Raw genomic sequence first — 17,047 nt, 5'->3', positions numbered from 1 at the left:
GCCTTCCCATGTGGAATTTGCATGTTCTCACCGTGCCTGTGTGGGTTTTCTCGGGGTACACCGGTTTCCTCCCACATTCCATTAACCCACATGTGTGGTGGGTTAATGGAACACTCTAAATAGTTCCTAGGTGCGGGTGTTTGTGCGGATGTGTGCCCTGCGATTGGTTGGCAACCAGTTCAGGGTGTTCCCCGCCTACTGCCCGAAGCACGGCTCCAGCACGCCCCGCGACCAGTGTGAGAAGTGGATCAGAAAATCGATGGATGGATGTCCGCATTGTCCTTCGTGTTCTGCAAACATGTCATCGAAATAACACATTTTTGTCTCAGTTGCCTCCTGGAAGTGTCCTTGTTCATCAAACATTATACCATCTGGAGGCAGGAAAAATCTTAAACTCGGTCAAGACCAGTCAATATGATAGCCTACTACCATTACTTAATTTCACTCTTACTCAACGAGCGGGACAGAGTACCATGTCTGGGGTTGGGGGTGGGGATGGGCGAGAGTGGCCCCGGCGAACATGTTTTTGACGTATGAGAATTGTGTGTAATTGCACATCCATTACAGCAGGTGGCAGTGAAGCTCCACTGCAGAGGAGGACTTACAATAATTTTATTGAGGAATGATACTATTCATCGTGCCGGCGTCAAATATTTTCTTCTTCCTGGGCGGACGAAGCCAAAAATAATTGATGAGTATTGATTTATTTTCATAAACCAAGTTTCGAAAATGAACGTTGTGTTTTGAACAGATGGTTGACATTTCACAGAACTCAAGTCTGACTGATGCATGCAAGGCAATTAGCCTTTCACGGTATTTCACATTTCAGAGGAAACTACCAAAAGCAGCCGTTGTGCTTTGTGCTTCAACTTTGCGGAGACTTGGTGCACTTTGCCCGTCATTGTTGCAAAGCGGAGACTTTTAATTAACTGTACTTTCAATTTAGCCTTCATTTAAATTGGTGACAGGATTCATAATCAATTGAAGTGAGGCTTTTGATTCACTTAACTAGTTTGCTACCTGAATAGAGTACGACAATGTTGATAGTATTGAGAAAGGATTCCATCATCCCATGACACATATTGAATCGATTCAGTGATTACCGGTAACTTTCAATCAACAACGTCAAGCCCTAATTAAAATACTTATTGGATATTAATTTTTTTCAAGTACAGTAATAACTGTAAAATTACATTCCTGGCAATGAAGCAGTCTACTTGGAGTCACTACCTCAAATATAGAAGACGTCTGTCACATTCAATCGTTAATGTAAGCTTTAAGGCTACATGGTATGTAGAAAAGTGATTGACTTTTATCAGATCATAAAAATGAAAACAAAAAGGGGTGAAATCCTTGTTGTTTTCTCACAATCTCTGTGTGGGAACATATTAAAAAAAGTGTTGGCTTTGTGAGAGAGAAGCTGCCATCTGTCGTGTTTCTTTGCTTTGGCTCCTAAAACGTCGCTCACGTGGAACAAGAAGATTATCGGCCTTTTGTTTCGCTCTCTGCATTGTCATTTGACATCCGCACGTCAATTGTCAGACTCATATCGTCATATCCACTGTAGCGTCACAAGAGAGTGGCGCTAAGTAAATTTTAATGACCTGGTCATGTGACTTTCTCACAACTTTTCTGTATCTCAGGTGTCGTGTGATGCCTCGCTGCTCGTGTGCTTATGTAGCTTAATCCTCATCGTTGGCTGGAGCCGGCACAAAAGATAAGATTAGACCCCCCCCCCCACACACACATGCCTGCAAAAAACTCAAGAGTTCACATACACACAAACACACAGAGGCCATGACACATTGAAGTGACACAGCGATTACACACAAACACGCTGTGTTGTCTCCAGTTGCATCGGTGCAGAGTGAAACAGAGTCAGTGACATCCCGTGGTGTCGACGCTAAGTGGGGGGTGACTTGCAGCATCTTGGACATGCTGTGCGACACAACTACGAGGAAAACATTCATTCCACGTTCTGCAAGGGGAGCTTATTACGTTTTAACTCCGAGAGGCCCTCTATTTCTCATCGTCACACTTGAGCTAAAAAAAAAAAGACGTAATCCTTTTTTTCGCTTTTGGCCCTTTTTGTCTGTGCTTTTAAAGCCAATAAATGGAGGTACTTGCCAAGTCTATGCAGAGTGTGAAAAATGGAGCTTCAGGGAGACAAATATGTAGGGCATTATCAGAGCATAGGATACGTGACATCCCTTATAGAATGCTACAAATATACACATACACACTCATGTATAGCACTTACAACTTTATATACATTATATACAGAGAGAGAGAGAGAGAGAAAGAGAGAGAGAGAGAGAGAGAGAGAGAGAGAGAGAGAGAGAGAGAGAGAGATGGCTAGATTGATTTTTCAAACATTTTCCATATGTTCAGTGGGATGTGGAAGACCATTATTTGTATGCATAATTAGAATATCATTATACAGTGGTACCAAGGTAGACATTTAAACGAATTGCAGGGCTGGTAGTGTGACAATCTCTGGCAAGGAAATTTGTTCAAATGAGCCCCACATGAAAGCAGGAATCCTAGACGAATGTGCAACATTAAATTCCACACCTTATTTTGGTGCACACCAGCTAATGTGGACGGAGTGTGGCATCACCGTTAAAAACGTGACAAAATGGGTGCAAGGGCCGTTGGTTGCTACATGCAGCTTTAATGGTGTTTATATTTACAGCAATAGTATTTTTTGGAACCCTGAGTTAAATTTTTGGGCCGTAATTGGTACACAGTCTGAGTTAGAAGGAACTGTAACTTATTTTGAATCAATATTTGTGTTCTCCCATAATCTTTATTAGCTGCTTCAGGCATGATCCGAGACCGAAAAGACAGCTTTGCATTAAAATTAATGTTGGATGTCAGCACGCTGCTCCAGGCACTGAAACATTAACATCTCATCCAGGCGAAGCAACAGATCCTTTCATTTCAAGGCCTATTGCACACATACACGCAGACTGAGAAACTCTGGGAGAAAAAAAAAGGTTGTGAATTCTGTAATCATAAATATCTGATCACAGGCTCGATTGCGTGCCACTGACCACTGCAGTGCTCGGCTGATGATGTCATGCTGCAGTGCAAAAGTTGAGCTTAGGCCTTCGCGACGGCACATCCGCTGCAAATTAATGAGGGCACACTCGTATAGCAAAGCCTCAATCAATCTGAACCTTGCCTGATATTCCCTGTAGGGATATGAATTATACATGGCGGCAGAAGGCCGGAAAGGAAACTCAGCAGAGCAGGCGGCACTGTTGTGCCTTTGACATGTCCAGTTTGACTCGCTTTTTACATCGTTGTTTGCTTTTTATCTTGGGGATAGCGCTGAGGATGTAAACAAGCGCTTTCAAGATGACAAATGGCACTTGGAAATCTTTGACAGCAGGCTCCCTGATAAGAGGGTCCTTTTTTTTTTTTTTTGCAACCACTAAAACACATGAAGAGAAAAAAAACCGCCTCTGACACTCAGCTACATCGATCAAGTCAAGGTGGGGAAACTTTCACTTCAGTGCGTCTTATTATCATATAATTATTATTATCATTATGATAAACGGAGAAGGAGGAAGGGCAAGAAAACAAGTCACAGTTGTTTCTAAATGCCCCCCCACCCAAAAAAAAAATCCCTGGTCTTTCAACTTGCAGCAGGTGTGGTTGCAACCCCAAAAAATAAACAAACCAACACTCTCTCTTTATTCATTTCACTAACACACACAAGCCCAACCCCCAAGGCCCTCCAACAGACACACACACACACACACAAACACACACACACACACACACACACACAAACACACGCACACACACGCACACAGCCACAGATGGCAGTGAGGTCGGCTTTTGGGCCACCATATGTGTTGTACATGCATAAAGTGTGTTTGTGTCCCAGTGAGTTTGTGGCATGCTGTTTGTTGGCTAAGCACAATGGTGACGTGTGACACGGAATGTGTTGGGTAATAAAAGGAAATCATACTTGTGCGAGCAGACCGCCATGACGCTTCTTGCCTTCAGTGACTTCACTGCATCGACAGAGGCTGCATTTACTTGCATGTGACTTTTACACAGCGTCAGGTGTCACAAACTTCAACGGTGAAAATATAAATAGTTGAGGTCATCCATCATTATAATGATTCCACACTGGTGGCATTTAGATAAAAGTGGGATTGAAGTCATAAAAGCAAGCTTTTTTCAAGCAGTGCGAAAGGGAATGATCATTCTGAGCAGACTTGATGGTGTCATCAGCATCTTTCACACAGATTCCACAAAATTAGAGCAACAGACAATCTATTTGTCATCCCCGTGTGGCTAACACAGAACCCAAGCAAAGGGCAATATCGCCCCAACTTCGAGGGCTTTTTCACAGAGACATGGCACTCCACAAACAGATCATCACGTATAACTTTGCTTTCAACACAACAGGCGGGAAAAATGAATCGTCTAGCAACTAACAATAATTTTAATAATCGATTGTTTGAAAAGATTTAAATGTCCATCCTATTTTTTTTAAAGACCTTATTTGAAATTGGTTGTGCAAAAAAATGCAGAAATATAAATTAAGACAGGCGTGCCTCCTCATCGGCATCCTCCCAATTGCACGCCCCACAGTAGAAACACAATCCAGATCAGGCTTTCCCTTTCTGAAATGGACCATGGTGACTTGAACTCACTGCTCATTGGGGACGATTAGAAACTCATGGCTTCCAATAAGTCAATAGCATTGACAAAAACAGCTCAACAAATGTACGGAGCAAGACACACAATGTATTCGTATGCGATTGCTGACGCACATAGCAGACACTCCAATTCTTTTGTGTCACTCCCACTTGTGACCTTGCACAGCGTCTCAGCTCGTTTGTTCCTCTCGCTGAGCTGTCAGCAGCGTAAGTGCAGCTGTTGATTTTCTGACGTTTGCTCTGACAAAAGGAGATCTTTCGGAAGGAGGAAAAGAAAGGAGGGCTGTCACTTTGCCGTCACTATTTGCAGATTATGAAGCGGGGCGGCTTCTGGCACTCCATTATGTGGAGAGGAGAAATACTTGAGCATCCCCCTTGTGGTCAATGGTTGTGGGGTTTAAGAAGTGAACAATCGGCTAGAGATATGACAGATGCCAGGTGCGAGTGGCCGCATGGCACAGGGACACGCTCAAATATTTACCATCTTCTCCTCATGTCTGCTGCAGGAACCTGATATAAGGGAAACCCCCATTCGCACTGCCTACACCAAGCCAGGTCTCTCTGCCTCCTCTGTGAAAACGGCGCTGATATAGACGGGAGGGACAAAGCAATTGAGGTCGTCAACATCACGAGGCATTTTGCACTTTGAGCAGGCAACATGTATTGTAACAAATACAGGTTACTATTAGATTATTGCACAATACATTGCGCACAATGTAAACAACGAAGAATAAAGAATAAAAATGATTGCCATTTAACCTTTAACTCCTCACAGTTTTTTGCCCTGTTTAATTCATGTTCTCCCTCAGAAGTGGCTTTTGCCTTGAGTTTTGTCACGAACCGATGTTTGCTTTTGTCAGCTTTTAACAATCCTTCGAAAATGTGGTGAACATTTTCGAAGGATGATTCACATTTCCATAGAACAATCGGAATGCCTCATGACAAGGACGCTGCATAGACACATCTACACACATAAACATACGGTAGAGGTCGCTCTTAGCCAATGGGATGCCGGGATGATGCTGTAGTAGCCAATGGCAAAGCTGCTATAAGAAGGTTGCGTTTGGGAAACTTGGAACTGCGAATAGCAGTCCACACTTTTTTTTTTTTTACCTTTCGTAACTTGAAATTTCTTTCGTAACTCGAGGCAATATTTTCCTGTTGAGGCATTTTGTAACTTGAAAATTTCATATGAAGAGACATCGAGGTACCACTGTATACCCTAAATAAAGATCGGAAACAATTTCTTGAGACTTTGGCTTAAATAACCCTTAAGAGCGCACTCTGTGTGTGTGTGTGTGTGTGTGTGTGTGTGTGTGTGCGGTAACTGCAAGTTGTTTTGTGACACTGGAGCACATGATTTAGGAGACCTTGATTTTTTTCCCCCCCACATCGCTCACTTCCACAAGTCTTGTGTGCGTGTGCCGGTTCCCGTGTGGCACATGTGTCAACCATCTGTGTCTGACAGTTGGTCAACATAGCCATAATGCGACCATGCAGCGTGGCTTCACACTCGTCCTTCTTCCTCATACGCGGTCGCCAATGTACTCCCTTGCCTCCTTATCTTTCACCTGCTTTGTATTCATTCACATCACACCTCTGTGGGGGTGTGGTCCCCAGCAGCAGCACATTACCAGACATCTTTTCAGCAGACAGACACTAACTTGCAACCTGACACCCACGCACACAGCCACACATGCGCACACATACATCTCGTTAAAATGAATGATTCAAGATATCCTGTTGCTGTCCTTGTCACAGAGGCAGCAACACACCCACACAAACATGCAACTATGGCATTGCTTTTGTACCTTTCACTACAGCAATCAGCTAAAGGCAATGGGTTCACAGTTCATTTCACTGTTAACAATTCTGTAAACCATTTCGAAATCATTTTCCACGTCACATCAGTACTTCGCAAAATTATGAAAACCAAGCTCCATTGAAGGCACCAGTTGGAACGATATACTGTGGCCACTTGACTTACATGTGCGTCAAAGTTTTTCTGAGCTTCAAACCATTGTTTGAGAATCCTGATTGCAGTCGATAGGCCACACCCCATTACAGTCACACGTTACAATACAACAAATGTAACTTTTGGCCTGTCCCAGCAAACGGTAATTGCACGTTATATAACCAGTTTAGTTCTTTATATTCTCAATACAAAGTTCATTGTCTTTAATTAAAGAAACACAACAACAACAAAAAGTGAGGTATTTTTTTCGGTATATGAATGGTATTTCAATAGATTTCAATGGAAACAATTGATTTGAAATATGAGTCATTTGACTTGCAAATTTGGTTACGCAATTAAACTTGGAAGTCACACTCATTATCGACATTAGGTTAAGGTTTGTTTCCAATCCTAATAAGGTTGCTTCTCGGTGGTGGTCAGCATTCTAATTTTCAAATGCAAAAAGACAAACTAAACGTACCAATATATTTCCATGCCTTTATTGAAACAGAGAAGCCTTTTTAAATACGGTACTTTTTTCCCCTGCAGGCTAAAGCAATATTTTTTGAGTGATCGTTAGAACAAGGCAGTAATGAGATGTCATACCGATAATTGAAAAAGTTGTGATGTTAAACAATATTTCATCAAAGTCAAAACAATCACCTCTTAATTGTGTCCTTGTCAAAACAAAATGACCAGAGAAGTGAGCAATCATAAAGTAGTCAAACATTTATGTCTCGTATGGGTGGTGTTCTGCATTATATTAGGTTCTTGATGCTTCGTCCTCCTACTGATAGCGGTCGTCCCTTATAGTCAACACCTTTCTCACAAATAAAGTTATCTAACAAACAAATCAATACCTTTGTTTGGCCAGGCGAGCTGGAGAGTATGTGAATAGTGTTTATCGTTGCTATGTGATCTGTTACAGTATCCCTTTCAGCCAGGTTCTTAACAGGAAACCAATTGTGATATACGGTGTACATGCTGCGGGCAGCTTGGGACCGTAGCTCCCTTTCATAATTTTGCTGCTGTAAATTGGGACTTTCTCCATTGTGAGACAAATAAAAGTGTTCTTATCTTAAGACGAACAAGATTCAAACACACTGCAAAACGCTTCTTGCCAACGATGTCCAAACCGGTACAAAACCAAAGAAGATCTTGAAATTTTAGGAAAACCAGCTGGCTTGTGAGCTAGTGTATTATTCAAACAGCGCAAGTATTTGGGATTTGATGTCACAATAATCCACTTCCAAAATAGTAACATGAGAGCGAGATTAAACGTACAAAGGTTGTTTCCCCAGTCCTAATACCTGTCATACACAACGAGAGTGAAGTCATATAGCAATGTCGTATTGTTTTTGGGTCTGACTCGCTCCTCCCCGACAACAGAGAGGGCATTTCCCATAAAGCGATAATCTGCCCACATGATCACATAGCGCGAAGGGGTTTACTAGCATAATCTTAATTCCACCGATTGGATTGGAGGCCTTCCTAAATGTGAATTGACAGGAATCTCATCAAGAGAAAACGGAATGCACAGAAGTGCCAAAAATAACACTTAACACGCTTGTGCATCAAGTTCACTTTGCTCATTAGAATTTGCTTTTCAAGTCAGAGTAGCCAATTCTGACTTCACACGTATTTATTCACATGACCATTTCAAGTGACGCATCTGCTATGCTTCTGCTCACAGCAGAACACAAAGTAGCCATCATATGCAAATGCCCATGTAAATAAGACTAATGCATTAATGCAGATGTAAATAATAACACACAAACAACACACATATTAAATGTTACATAGCGTTCCCCCCATCCTTTGATTTAAATGAAGGGTAACCTCTGCATTACTCCATTTGACGTTGGTGGCAATTATTTTCTTTATTTAATGATCGGCATACTTATGCAGCATATTTAGACCATATTTCATTGCATATGCTTTTGCAATGGTTTAGATTTACAGCATGTGTGTGTGCGTACGCACACAAACATTAGTGTGTATGAAATATTACAATGACTTGAAAGTCACATTCACAGTGTATACCCACTCAGTGTTACACTGCATTGTGTTGCACAACTTGAAAATTTACCGTAACAGATTTTTAGCCACAGTTGCTCGTTTGTTAACTCATTTACTGCCAAAGACGTATTGTGATGTCTTTTCAGACGCCACACATTTAATCCCTCATTTTATATTGACTGGACTTTAAAAGGGTCTGAAAGGGTCTGAAAATGGCTGGCCATTTCAGACCCTTTCCTAAATGCGTCTTTTGGAGTGAATGAGTTAAGAGGCCTGCTTCCAATCTGAAACTATTGAATTGCAAGTGTTTTTGGTCTTCAAACTGCCATGCGACATATTTAAATTTTGCCACTTGAGAGATTTAAAAAATACAAAATCTGACATATGGCACTTGAACCTTGCCACGTTAATCCATCCTGAGATGGGTGTTTAAGTAACTGTACAAGAATTCTGACATTAACAGAGGGCAGGATTGTGAATTAGAAAAAGAGTAGGCAATGCAGCATTTTGAGTGGATGCCGAGCAGTCACAGTGAAATAAAAGTAGCTTGGGAGCAAGAGAGTTGAACAGAGCGTAAAAGTGTTCTCTATTACAGCAATTTAGCAGCGGGCCTTCAAGCCTGCTGCCACTGGCGACTGTTGCGAAAATGCTTTCAACTCCTTTTAATCTCGCACGACACTGCTTTTCATGCATTTGTGTGTGACTCAATTTATTTTTTACTTTTAGGCCCTGTAAACTTCAATCACCCTTTGCATGCCTACAATATCAAATATTCAATCGTAATTAATCTTAATGTGAGCAACATAAGGAGATGCTTGTTGTACACAGAACCCCACCACCCCCCACCGCAGCCCCATTGCTTTATCAGCAACAGAACAGAAGACCAGGCATTTTTCTGCCTTTACCTTTTTAGTCCAAAACCAAGCAAAGCAAGATATCACTGCGACTGTCCGCACTTTCACACAGCATGCCCCAATCGGATAAATGCAGACGCTGGTTTTTCTGATTCAGGATGATCCATAAAAAACTTGTCATACAGGGACAATTGCTTCCAAAACCACCAGATGTGAGAAGTAAATGTTTGATGTGACCCTGTCCCACAATTCAGGCAAACTCCACTTAGACAAGCTCTGACAATCCATGCAAAGCGACTTGGACCCCACTTCTGTGTTCATACAGAACAGCGACTAGGTAAATGACGGCTTGCACGGGCAAGTGTGAAAGGGGTTATTTTTTTTCAAAGCCCATCCAAAAAATAAAAAATAAAATCTGCCTCTTTCACACCGAGGTCCTGCAAAATTGCCCCATCAGAGATGTAAATGAACAACCCAGTATTTATCCACATTTGGTTTCACAAATCTGGGGCTTATATCTTTAGAATCAATTATTCGAGTAATTGCATAAAAATAATTGATATCGACAAACGAGTAAAGTTTGCGCTTGCGAGCTCAGGTTAGAGGCTGGATCTTAACTGGCTCAACGTTAGCCAGTCTGTGTGTTACGTCCTTGGGAGTCAGTCGTGGACATGCAGCTCGTATTTGAATATGCTTGTTTATTTTGTTGTCATTTGTTTAATGAAACGAGTAATATAGTGCACTTGCAGCCGTTTCTATTCTTGACCCCCTGTGGCGCTTTACAATGCTTTCTAGCATGTGGTGGTAGGCTATAACGATTTAAATAAAAATGCTCAAGTTACGGCAGCCCGGTGGTCGAGTGGTTAGCGCGCCGACCTCACAGTGCAGAAGTACCATTCCAGCTCCGATTCCAGCTCGAGTGTGGGTTTTCTCCGGATACTCTGGTTTCATCCCACATTCCAAAAACATGCATGGTAGGCCGATTGAACACTCCAAATTGTCCCTAGGTGTGAGTGTAAGCGCGCATGGTTGTTCATCTCTGTGTGCCCTGTGATTGGCTGGCAATCGGTTCAGGGTGTCCCCCGCCTACTGCCTGAAGACGGCAGGGATAGGCTCCAGCAGGCCCTGCGACCCTTGTGAGGATCAAGCAGATCAGAAAATGGATGGATGGATGGATGCTCAAGTTACCTTGTTATATACGTGCTGTTGTCTAAACCGGTTCTGCTTTGCTGTAGACACATTGTATTTTTTATTTTATTTTATTTTTTAATGATCACAAATTTTGGAGAATGAAGTCATGCTCATACTGAATGTTCATATCTGTCATGGTTTACATGGATTAAAATGAAACCGAATGACAAAACAGAATGAGACGTCGAGATGGATGTAAATATCAAGTGATGTGATTCATCAAGGAGTTCACTCATCTTTTTAGCACAGTAAACATAATTGTTTTAACACTTATTAAATTAACTAATTTAAAACAAGTTTTCCTGTCAAGGACATGTTCTCTCTGAACGCTGACATTTTCAAGTGCATCAACGACGACTTTATGCATTTACATCGAGACAGGGCACGCACAGAGGAGGATATTGTGTAACTGGCTGTGTTTGGCATTGTTAAGGGAGGAAACAATGCTTTTGTTAATGTATTTATTGGGGGGGGGGGGTACACCTTACTTTGCAAATATTCGATGTTATAATATGGAGATCCACGAGTGATAAAGCGAAGCGGCCAATAGATGTATATATATATTTTTTTATGGCTAAAGATACAGTAGCTGTTTCAGCTTTAGATCAGGTGTGATTTGTAGTATGGAAATTATGGTAAAAGGGCCGGCTTCAAAAGGGGTGTGAGGGCAAAAAGGTGTTTTTCACTCACTTAAATTAAAAGTTAAGTGAGCAGAATCACATTCAAAGATTGCGACGTCAACATACAACTCAGTTGCTATCAGAGTGCACAATTGTTTTGACATCTTGTGTGTCTAACACCAACCAGTATGAAAACTAAACAAATTATACATGATGATTTATTCCTCATATGAAAAATAAGAATTTAAAAATGTTACATAAACAGGATCCTGGAATGCCTTTGTATCCTGAACTCAGCTCTCGCGTTTGTGTTTTCAAACCTCTGACCTCACAAGATGACTTCAAGTTGGAACTAATGACAGATAAAATGATTTTGCTGTCTACAGGCCACTAAGTTGTCCGGCCGGCCATAGAGAGAAGGTGGGAGAGAGGAATACTGACGATCCCACACAGTACAGCTCATTGTGTGTGTGGGCTATGACCTAATAAACTCCCGCACCTCATGCTGCTGGTTACATCCAAAAAATAACCACACACCACGCTCTTTTCTGACACTCTTCTTCTGATTATACAAATCGTGAGACAGATCTTCTCTTCTAATCAACTAATCGATCGGTGGGGAGGTGGGGTGACACCTTTAGGAATCCCTGAATACGAATTGCTCATGTTAAGATATTTTGGACAGTTTTTGTATGTTTCCAACTTTGTGGAAGCAGTTTGGGAAAGACCCTCTTTTTCATCATGACTGTGCATAAAGCAAGGTCCACAAAAGGCACCTTTGGGGTTAACTAAAATGCAGATGGTAAAGTTGGACAACTAACCAAAATTAGACTTTGATTCTGAATTTGGCTTCTCGCAATGAAAAAACATAATCAAAGAAAATGACTGATTTGGCAAACAGCGCAGATTGGTGGCAAATTCCTTAAGTGAGCATGCAACGTTGGTGTTATTTCATCCTTCCTGAGTGTGCTTGAAGTTGTTGTTTAATGACACCGCGATTGAAGTTTATTATAAAATTAAACACACAACAAAAAGTGTCACAGACATTGTATATTTAAATACGAGACATATTTCACCCTCCAAATATCGGCAATGCCAATGCTAGCAGTCAATGGGAAATCCTATTGACAGGATCATAGAAAATTAGCATTGAATTGCGGAAATGATATTCCTTCCTGTTGGAACACATACAGACAAGTAATGTGACACACACAGTCATGTATGCTTCCTTGTCTACTAAGAACAAGTTCTAGTGAAGTTGAATCACAATTTTCGTCTTCCACTTTTCTTTGTATGCGCTTATCTTAATGCATACACAGTAGTGCACCGAAGACGAGTAGAAACAGGAGTTCTTCATTTTTATTTATTGTTCTTTATTGCCATTATTAATATCGTCTTCCATTGCCAATGAGTGAGCAGTGATGCATTATATCACAGATGCCACCAGCAGAAGAACGCCACATCTCGTGTTGTCAAACGCGAAAGACATTTACCAAGTATTTTTCCTCTTTTTCAACCTGTTTGAGCAATGCAATCCGTTTCTTTTCATATGAAACATTTTTCATTCCTATAGCCCAAACTTAAATTATGTTTAAACGGTATTTATTTATTTTATTTTGTTTATATTGTCTAGTTTGTTTCTTCCCACGTTCCAAAAACATACATGGCAGGCTGATTGAACACACTCAATTGTCCCTAGGTGTGAGTGTGAGCGTGCATAGTTGTTCGTCTCTGTGTGCCCTGCGATTGGCTGGCAACCGGTTCAGGGTGTCCCCCCGCCTACTGCCCGAAGACGGCTGGGATAGGCTCTAGCACCCCCCGCGACCCTAGTGAGGATTCAGCGGTTCGGAAAATGGATGGATGGATGGATAGATAGTTTGTTTGAGTTTTTCATGGTTACACTGATTTAAGATGTATTATATACTGTATTTACCTAAATTCAGTGGGGGGTGGTTGGGAGGGGGTCCTCTCTTGGTCATTTTCAAGACTTAAAAAAATCCAACATATATTGATAGACCAATTTGAAATACTTTTATCGTGATATACTTTTATACAACCAACCCTAGTTTATTTTATTCTACAACATTAAGTTTATTGTTTGTACAAAAGAACGTTAATTAACACATTGTGTGTTGAAGTAATATAAGGTTATGTGACAACGTCCACTTTGTATCATTTTCTGAATGTCCTACCTCCTCTTTAGATGGATAAAAGTACACCTAGTCTTCCACAATGTGGAGCAGAAACTAGTAAGCCACTTCAGTCCCCATGTGTGGCGTTGACTGTTTGCACACAGGTTCCAGGAAATATATTTTCCCTATGTCCTATATAGTGGGTGCTCCTCTGTTGGGGGTGCAGGCCGTATCCCAGGTGATGGTGTGTGTGACTTGGCAGGCAACTGCTTTGGACTGGAAAAGCCTCAATTGAATGACGGCAGCAAGAGGAAAGAAACGGGAAAGCAATTGTAAGACTTCTCTGGAGGCATGCTTTTAAAAATGCACACCATGAAATGGGAGGTCATTTAAATAGAAGTGTTGTCCATTAACCTATGGATGCTTCTGTCACAACCTCAACTTTGTAGCACTTATGAAGTGCCGTCGGTCAAAAAGCAATGTGTACAGTGTGCCATGCCTCAGTTCTCTTTGCCACTTGGACTAGGGTACAAAGTTTAGAAACAACAGCTTAGAAACAGAAAGTCCTGTCCAGTTGTAAAACAGCATGTTCGCATTAAGTATGATGTGATTAGGAGCCTCTCCAGACTCTTCATTGCAAAGCCACTTGTCACAATGCTGTGCTTCTGTCACTCTCTAAGCTTTTAGGCAGTTAATATCTCAAGGAATCTTTGACAACGTGGAAATCTTCAGTCATGCAAGAGAAGCGCACTAGTGAGCTCACATGGGAAAGGGATTAAGCTTGCCAATCTGACAACAAATGGTAGGCCTTCATGCCATTTGGTCTGACCAAATTCCCCACCGTATTCCAATGTCTTAGTCATGACATTCTTAGGGATATGCTGAATATTTTCTGCTTTGAGGATTTAGACGACATTTTGATATTTTTGAAGACTATTCAAGAACATATACTACATGTATGAAAAGCTCTTCGAAGGCTCATACAGAGCAGGCTTTATGTAAGAAGAAAAATGTGAGTTTCACTCGTAGTCTGTGCGTTTTTTAGGATTTACTGTATTATTCAAAAGGGACAACTCCTACCAGACCCTTCCAAAATGAAGGCTACAGTTGAGTGGCTTTGTAAGCGGGTTACCGGTATCTAAAGAAGGGGTCATCAACATGGTGCCCGTGGGCACCATGGAACCCTCGAGGACTACATGGAGTAGCCCTTGGGCCTATTTCAAAAATCGCTCACCAGTGATTAAACACTGTGACTCGCCAGGAATATTGTAGAAGTGTTCATTCCCAAATGTGAACACTAGCAGATATAACAGATACTAGCCACAGCCAGCTTCCAATCGCTGCCGTAACTGAGCAAAAAAGTTGGATAATGGTGAACTTGTTTACAGCTGCTGAACTGTCAGCCAAGGTAGCTTAGCATTAGCCACAGCAACCACCGTAACAACAAGGCTAATGTCAGAATAGTTGTTACGATTGTATAATCGTCAACTGTGCATCTTATGTGTTAAGTTGTATTGTTGTTAATTTAAGTGTTAAGTTGAGTTATTTTAATTGTAAAGTGCTTTGTTACAGCGGCAGTGGTTGTGAAAGCGCTATATAACTAAATATGTATTGTACTGTATTTGACTTAGAAACACTTCATTTTTCCTCGAGAGGTTATTTCAAAAGGAGCGGCATTAAAAAAAAAAGTAGAAAAGCAACAAACATAAAACACTGCAGCTACTTTCCAGTAAAATGCTATGTGCATTCAGACTGCCAGTCACAGTTGGGACAGGGAAGGGTCAAAGTTGTGTTCTACAATGTGGACATCACAGCCCTGAACCCGAATGTCAAACTCAAGGCCCGGGGGCCAGTTCCGGCCCGCCACATCATTGTATGTGGCCCACAAAAGCAAATCATGTGTCAACTTGCATGATCCTTGCTAAAATCTGTACCGAAACTTCAAATTGTCATGTGTTAGAAATAACATTGAAATTTAGCAATGATTTTGTTACTCTGTTTACACTCACTTGAACAATAATTGGCGCAAACTTAACTGATTTCAAAACTGGTAATCCATTCATTTGTGTACAGTAATGTGATGAGACAATTAAACATTTTGGGTGGTTTCACTGTCCTAACGGCCCTCCAAGGGAAGACGTGACTCCAAAGTGGCCCGCGACAGAAATGACTTTGACACCCCTGCCTGAACTTTATGGGAGCCACATTAAACGTGTGTGTGAGGAGGTTATGCAAGATTCCCTGAGTGGAGTGGAAGGTTTGATGGTTTCAAAACACAGAGCTCTAATGGGGGGATTCCATTATTTTTTCGCAGACTTTGCTAACACAAAGTCAGAGCGATGTTGCACCTAATAATGCTGTGCGACTAATGGTCATTAAAATACAGTACACATGACTTCTGTGTGTTTACTTCTTTTGTAGGGTGGACCGGAATAAGTGTACGGTGAACGTGGTGTTTTTAGATGTCAATAAAAAGCAAATTGCACCCAAATAATATTAACAACATTTACATGGACAAAAACGATCAGATCGAATATGATCGTATCGGATGATCCTTGGAGCTGCAGTATTGGAAATGAAAAAGTGGGATCATGCCATTGTTATTTGGAAGTTAGAACAATTCACAAGTCCGATTGTACCCAATTTTGGAGATTCAACTTCAACAGACCTGTTTGTATTTGTTTGTTTGACCAGCAAAGTTCTGGCAGTGATGTTTGTTCCGCCTTGATGGGAATGTATGAATATTTTAAGTGGCCGAGTGTGAGATCTCACCGCTATATCATCTATGTGTAATTGTGCGTGCTGGAAACAGCCTTTCAGCACATTTTCTCCCACCCACTGACCCCCAACAGAGTGGCTTAGATTTTATTATACAAGCTGCTTGCGCCTGCGCGCAAACACACACACACACACACACACACACACACACACACACACACGACCCACTGGAGGCAACAACAACACATGCATGTCCCCCACAAGGCTCAGGACCCCATTCAGTCACAACGCACTAGCGCAATATTTTCTTTTTTTTTGTTGTTTTTCATTATGAAGCACGTCACTTTCCTATTCCATATATTTTAATAACTGACATCTGGCTTGTCCTCAAAATGCATAAAAAATGCTCAGTGCGCCTTTAGTCCTGGCGTCAACTGCAGGATTTTTTTTTTAGCTCACAGACAAAACCAGCTGATGAGGACAGCCCGCCCCAGCGCTCGTCTACAGTCTTCATGCAAACTTCAGTCAGGCGTAATAACGTTCAAAATGGCATTAACATTTGGAGTGAATCATCCGAATTGTGCAAGGTTTTTTAGTTTACATGCCCTAATGGGCCAAAAGCATGATAAAGAGCTTGGCTTTTTTTAGCTTATTTATTCAGCACACCCCCTCTTAATGTGGATTCATGATGATGAGTGGGACATGAGTTACTTTGACTTGAGATTTTATTCAAACTAATTTCCGAGCATGATTCCTTTTTCTTATTGTACAAGTCCAGAGCCTGCAGAAAATGTCAATCATCGATTAACCTGTCAATCAACTTTTAGATACATTGTGCTCCTTTTGAGCTGTGTGTCAACAGTGACACTAAACTAGG

The 17,047-nt window shown here is 41.4% G+C and overlaps 1 protein-coding gene across 18 annotated transcripts in view; it reads right to left on the bottom strand.

Moving 5' to 3' along the window:
• Window positions 1-17,047, bottom strand: part of caska (calcium/calmodulin-dependent serine protein kinase a) — a 122,154-nt gene that overhangs the window by 93,627 nt on the left and 11,480 nt on the right. The window lies entirely within an intron of this gene.

Source organism: Hippocampus zosterae, chromosome 12 (genome assembly GCF_025434085.1).
Source record: "Hippocampus zosterae strain Florida chromosome 12, ASM2543408v3, whole genome shotgun sequence".
NCBI classification, from domain to species: Eukaryota; Metazoa; Chordata; class Actinopteri; order Syngnathiformes; family Syngnathidae; genus Hippocampus; species Hippocampus zosterae.
This window is presented reverse-complemented; position numbering and strand designations above follow the sequence as displayed.